We start from the raw sequence: 7059 nt of genomic DNA on the forward strand, positions 1-7059 counted from the left end.
TGACTCTGTGGTTAAGAAAGCATATGGTGCATTGGCCTTTATCAATCATGGGATTGAGTTTAGGAGCCGAAAAGTAAAGTTACAACTATATACGACCATGTTCAGACCCCACTTGGAATACTGTGCTGAGTTCTGGTCGCCTCACTACAGGAAGGATGTGGAAACCATAGGGAGGGTGCACAGGAGATTTACAATGATGTTGCCTGGATTGGGGAGCAATGCTTACGAGAATAGGTTTCTCCTTGGAGAGACGAAGGATGAGAGGTGACCTGACAGATGTGTATAAGATGATGAGAGGCGTTGGTCGTGTGTATATTCAGAGGCTTTTTCCCAGGGTTGAAATGGTTACCACAAGAGGACACAGTTTTAAGGTGCTTGCAAGTAGGCATAGATGAGATATCAGAAATATTTTTTTTTTCAATGAGTGGTGAGTGCCCATTCCACGCATCAGTGACGGTGGTGAAGGCAGATACGATAGGGCCTTTTAAGAGACGCTCGGATAGATACATGAATGTAATAATAATAAAGGGTTATGAGGAACCCTTGATAATTTCTAATGTAAGTACATGTTCGGCACAACATTGCGGGCTGAAGGGGCTGTATTGTGCTGTAAGTTTTCTATGCTTCTGTGTCTCTATTCCTATTGGACAATCTAAAACCGAGACGATTCCCAGAGTCAAACAGAGCATGGATGGTAGGTGTATGGAGGGGTATGTTCCCCAATCGATGGGTGTAGGCAGTTTAAATAGTTCGGTACAGACTGGACCATAAATAACCCCTGAATTGCTGCAGCAATAACCTTCAAGTAACCTTTAAGAAAGACCAAACAACACACGTGCAATGAAAAAAGCATCATGTTGACAGTTACCACAAGCAGACAGTGTATACGATCCGGTGGGAGAGCAATTTGTTCGCGATGGATTGCGAGCGACTTTCAGAAGGTGGTGTGGTGTTCACGTTGAGCGAGGGCACAACGCGTGTGTGGCAGAGAGGTTCAAGATGAGTTTCAACTTGTGCATATTTGACTGTTAAATTATAATGGGCCTTTTATGTTTGTTATTCTTTACTAACCCAGTCATGGTCCGGTCCGTGAAATCCGCATTCTGGTTCGCGGTCCGGCTTTCCCAGCTTCTGTTGAGGTAGCTGATTCTTGTTTGGGCTGGCCTCATAAATAGCTTCAGGATTCAGCCAGGAGCTGCTGGATTGTTCCTGTCCTTACCCCCTGTTTATATCCCATCCCTTCACCTTCCTGACTGGAGCCTCGCCTTGCCTCGCCTTGCCTCTGCCTGGAGCCTTACCTCGCCTTGCCTGTGTCTGGAGCCTTGCCTCGTGTTGCCTTTGTCTGAAGCCTAGCCCTGTTTGGAACTGTCTGTCCACGTCCACGCCTTCGCTAGGTAGGTCCGGCCGTTTTGCCGCTTCCTAGCATTGGGAACTGTCTCTCCATGTCCATGCCTTCGGTAGGTAGGTCAGGCCGTTTTCCCAGTATCTAGCGTTGGGAACTGCCTCTCCATGTCCATGGCTTCGCTAGGTGGGTCTGGCCGTTTTGATGCTACCCAGCTTTGGTAACTGTCCCGTTCGGTGTTCTGTGTAATGAGTCCCGGCCCTACGTCCTGTATTCAAAGAGGGATCCTGGCTCGGTGTTTCACCGTATGCTCTGGGTTCTCGTCCTGTTCATGTGCCTCGCCAAGCACAGGAGTACCTTCCCCAGCCCGGTGCTGGGATTCCCTCTTGCTGTGCTGAGGTTCCCTTGTCCCGTCCAGGAGTCTGTCGTCCTCGTCCTGTAACCTCGTCATGTCCTCGCCTGGTTCTGGACTCCGTGCCTGAGTCAAGACCCAGGTTCTGTGCCCTGGTCCAGTCTCTGGCTTGGAGTCCAAGCCCAGGTTCATAGTTCCCTGTTTTACGTCCTGGTTATCTATCCTAGACAGGTTTTAGCCCAGGTCCGGAGTCCTTGTCTCAAACAACCAAACAACAAACGTGCAATGAAAAAAGCATCATGTTGACAGTTACTGCAAGCAGACAGTGTATGCTGGGGGGCCGGTGTCATGTCCAATGTCCTTTCTTCCCCACTTTCCTTGCTTCCTTCCGACACCTAGTCCTGTTCCTGGTACTTCAGTGTCTGTGTCTTGCATTTGGGTCCGCTCCCCACAACCCCCATTATGACAAACCCTTTAGTAAAGATTCATAAATTTAATTCCTTTAATCGTATGCAGTGTACTTTCTATTATTTCGTGGCATTAATTTGTAACAGGGTAGCAAATTTCACAGCAACCACACAAACCGCGGTTTGGGGTGGAAACAAGCGTGCCTCAATCCCACGAGTTTGGCGGGGTCAATGATTGACTTCCCTAGACCTACGCAGCCTAGGAAAGCAGGGTGTTATACTATAAGTTGCACATTGCACATTTAGACGGAGACGTAATGTAAAGAGCTTTGCATAAGAAGGATGTAAGTAATAAAGTCAATTCAAATTCAAATTCAGTTCAATTATATTGAATTCAATTTCAGGGATACTGCCTGACCAGCTGAATGCTGAATTCCTACAGCATTGTGTGTGTGCTGCTCTGGACTTCCACAAACTGTAGAGCCTCGTGAACCCACCACACCAATCGTCATATTCTGTCTTCTTTTCCTTTTCTTTACAGTGTAGCTTAAAATTCTCAGCTGTTTATCAACTGTTTATTCCTTTCCATGAATGCTGCATGACCTGTTAAGTCCTCCAGCATTTTATCTCTATCTTTTGTTTTCCCCAAAGGCAAGTTGATAGACATATTCTCTGTACACAAACCCGGGGCTTTCATTGGCTGTGCAATCTCCCGTCAAGTGGCTCCTACTTTGTTTCTTGAATGATATACCATAGGCAAGCGGTGTGACCGCCTGTTTTACAAATGCCACAGCCGTGGAAACGAGCACCCGCCTTCGCTACCTTAACCCTGGCAGTTATCACGATGTTTTAGTCATTTGTCTATTGAAGAATTGCTACTGTTAAGTAGCTTCTCCGCTGCATCATCCTATTTGAACTGTTGTTTCTTAAAGCGTTGTGCTCTAATTAATGATATCAGCGCATGCAAAGAAATATATAAACTTGGAGTGGAATGTTTGTCGGTGCCAGAGGGTGCAGTTTGAATCTCGCAGGAACTGCTGAACTCCTGGGATTGTCCCGTTCAAAAGTCTCAGTTTTGCGGAGAATGGCGCGGAAGAAGATCAGTGAGCGTCCGTTCTGAGAGTGAAAACGCCTTGTTAATGAGAGAGATCGAATGAGAAAAGCGAGATTGGTTCAATCTGCCGGGAAGACGACAGTAACTCAAATAACCACGCTGCAAACGCATTGTGCAGAGGTGTGTCATTGGACGTGTAACATGTCGAACGTTGAAATGGACGGGCTACAGATGTAGAAAACCACGGATATACAATCAGTGGCCGCAGTATCAGCCAGAAGTTGCTGACGGGAGATTTAATTACATTGGCATCCCGCATTGACTGTGACCAACGCAGATCTGACTGTGATCTCGGCTCACCAATCCTGCCTCTCACCTGCAACATCTCACTCATTTGTGTATCAAGGGCCACTACACTGCAGGATTACAATATTAACTGATAGACTCTCCTTCTCCTGAATATTGAGGGCGGTCATTCCCATGACACAACTAGACCCACAGAGAGAGAGAGAGAGAGAAAACATCTCAACTGTCTTCAACTGGCGGTGCCTGGTTTCAGATCCTCACACAACAGGAACTATTTTGTCCACGCCCCTGTCAATCTCCGTGGCATACTTTATGTCTCATCGATGCTCCCACTCATTTTACCAAATGTCCGCGGAAACAATCAAGTACATTGTTATTTTTTTTAAAAACTGTAATGTGTAGAAGCACGTCTCCCCTGTTTTAAGTCACACCACAAGTCAAGATCACAACAGATTCCTCATAGAAAAACTCACGGGGGCAGATATCTGTCTGCTGAACCTTCTTTTGGTTTCCCACCTACCCACTCTTATCTGACAGAAGGGAAACAACACTGCAGGCGGTGATCCACAACAGGTCTCACCAACCGACTATATAATGGAACCATCAACTCCTTACACCGCCTTCCCCCACGTCCAACCCCGCCCCGGATGTAATCTCCAATGTGGGTGGTTCCATACTTTTGACCACCAACCGAAATGCCGTCTAGGATGGACAGATAGTGTCGATCCCGCCAGTGAGGAAATAAGAAAACGAATCCTCTGTCGGGGATCGGTAAAGCCCCGAGTGTGGACGGATCGGCTTCCTGTTACTGCAAGCAGTAGCCCGGGGACAGTTCCGGGATGCGGGAGCTCGCACCTCCCGAGCCTTTGCTGATGATTCGGAGCTGGGTTGAAAGTGCGGCGATTCAATAATACTGTCAACTGCCCCGGTTTCCCGCCGGACAAGAGCTCTATCTAACTCTTTCTTGAAAGCATCCAGAGAATTGGCCTCCACTGCCTTCTGAGGCAGAGCATTCCATAGATGCACAACTCTCTGGGTGAAAAGGTTTTTCCTCAACTCTGTTCTAAATGGCCTACCCCTTATTCTTAAACTGTGGCCTCTGGTTCTGGGCTCCCCCAACATCGGTAACATGTTTCTTGCCTCTAGCGTGTCCAAACCCTTAATAATCTTATATGTTTCAATCTGATCCCCTCTCGTCCTTCTAAATTCCAGTGTGTACAAGCCCAGTCGTTGCAATCTTTCGACATATGACAGTCCCTCCCAACCCGGGAATCAACCTAATTAACCTATGCTGCACTCCTTCAGTAGGAAGAAAGTCCTTCCTCAAATTTGGAGACCAAAGCTGAACACAATACTCCAGGTGTGGTCTCACGAGGGCCCTGTACAACTGCAGAAGGACCTCTTTACTCCTATACTCAGCTCCCTTTGTTAAGAAGGCCAACATGCCATTTGCTTTCTTCACTGCCTGCTGTACCTGCATGTTTACTTTTAGTGACTGATGAACAAGGACACCTAGATCCCGTTGTACTTCCCTTTTCCTAACTTGACAGCATTCATACAGTTATCTGTCTTCCTGTTCTTGCCACCAAAGTGGATAACCTCACATTTATCCACATTAAACTGCATCCGCCACCCAACCTGCCCAATTATCCTAACATCCTCCTCATATCTCACACTGCCACCCAGTTTTGTGTCATCCGCAAATTTGCTAATGCTACTTTTAATCCCTTCACCTAAATCATTAATGCATATTGTAAATAGCCGGTCCCAGCACCGAGCCTTTCGGTACCCCACTAATAACTGTCTGCCATTCTAAAAAGGACCCGTTAATCCCGACTCTTTGTTGCCTGTCTGCCAACCAATTTTCTATTTTTGTCAGTACCCTACCCCCAATACCATGTGCTCTAATTTTACCCACTAATCTCCTATGTTGGAACTTATTAAAGGCTTTCTGAAAGTCCAGCTACACTACATCCACTGGCTCTCTCTTGTCCATTTTCATAGTTACATTCTCAAAAAATTCCAGAAGATTAGTCAAGCATGATTTCCCCTTCGTAAATCCATGCTGATTCGGACCGATCCTGTTACTTCTATACAAATGTACCGTTATTTCATCTTTTATAATTGACTCCAGCATCTTCCCCACCACTGATGTCATGCTAACTGGTCTATAATTCCCTGTTTTCTCTCTCCCTCCTTTCTTAAAAAGTGGGATAATATTAGCTATCCTCCAATCCTCAGGAACTGATCATGAATCTATAGAACATTGGAAAATGATTACCATTGCGTCCACGATTTCTAGAGCCACCTCCGTAACTACCCTGGGATGCAGACCATCAGGCCCTGGGAATTTATCAGCCTTCACTCCCATCAGTCTATCAACACCATTTTCTGCCTAATGTGAATTTTCTTCAGTTCCTCCGTTACCCTAGGTCCTCTGGCCACTACTACATCTGGGAGATAGTCTGTGTCCTCCCTAGTGAAGACAGATCCAAAGCACCTGTTCAAATCATCTGCCATTTCCTTGTTCCCCATAATAAATTCACCTGTTTCTGCCTTGAAGGGCCCAAGTTTCCCAGTCCTCTGTCTTCCCGCTCATCTTTGTTATGTTATACTTATTCTCCTTTATTTTTATACTGTCCTTGACTTACCTTGTCATCCACTGTCGCCCCTACTCTCCTTAGAATCTTTCTTCCTCTTTGAAATGAACTGTTCCTCCACCTTCTTTATTATTCCCAGAAATACCTGCCATTGTTGTTCCACTGTCATCCCTGCGAGGGTATCCTTCCAGTCAACTTTGGCTGGAGCCTCCCTCATGGTTCCATAGTCCCCTTTGTTCAATTGTAATACTGACACTTCCGATTTTCAGTTCTCCCTCTCAAATTGTAGATTAAAACTTATCATATTATGGTCACTACCTCCTAATGGTTCTTTTACCTCGAGTTCCCTTATCAAATCCAGTTCATTACACAATACTAGATCCAGAATTGCCTTCTCCCTGGTAGGCTGCAGTACAAGCTGCTCTAAGAATCCATCTCGGAGGCACTCCCTTTTTTGGGGTCCAGTACCAACCTGATTTTTGCAGTCTACCTACATATTGAAATCCCCCATTACAACCTTTGCAACATGCTAATTTTAACTCTTGATTCAAGTGGCACCCTATATCTAGCTTTCTAATAGGGGACCTGTAGATAACTCCCATTAGAGTCTTTTTGTCCTTACAATTCCTCAGTTCTATCCATACTGACGCTTCATCTCTTGATTCTATGTCATCCCTCGCAAGGGACTGAATTTCATTCCTCACCAGCAAAGCCACCCCACCCCCTCTACGCACCTGTCTGCCCTTTCGATAGGACATATAATCTTGAATATTCATTTCCCAGCGCTGGTCATTTTGCAGCTATCTCTGTTATTCCTACAACATCATACTTACCAACTTCCAACTTAGCTTCAAGCTCATCCACTTTATTTCTTATACTTCGTGCATTCATATATAATACTTTCAATCCATTACCCCACTCGCTTCTCACATCAGTCCCTATTGCACTTGGCCATACTGAGCTTTCTTCATACGATCCCTTCTTGAGCTTTCTGCCCC

The sequence above is a fragment of the Hemitrygon akajei genome, unplaced genomic scaffold, assembly GCF_048418815.1.
Source record: "Hemitrygon akajei unplaced genomic scaffold, sHemAka1.3 Scf000060, whole genome shotgun sequence".
Lineage (NCBI taxonomy): Eukaryota > Metazoa > Chordata > Chondrichthyes > Myliobatiformes > Dasyatidae > Hemitrygon > Hemitrygon akajei.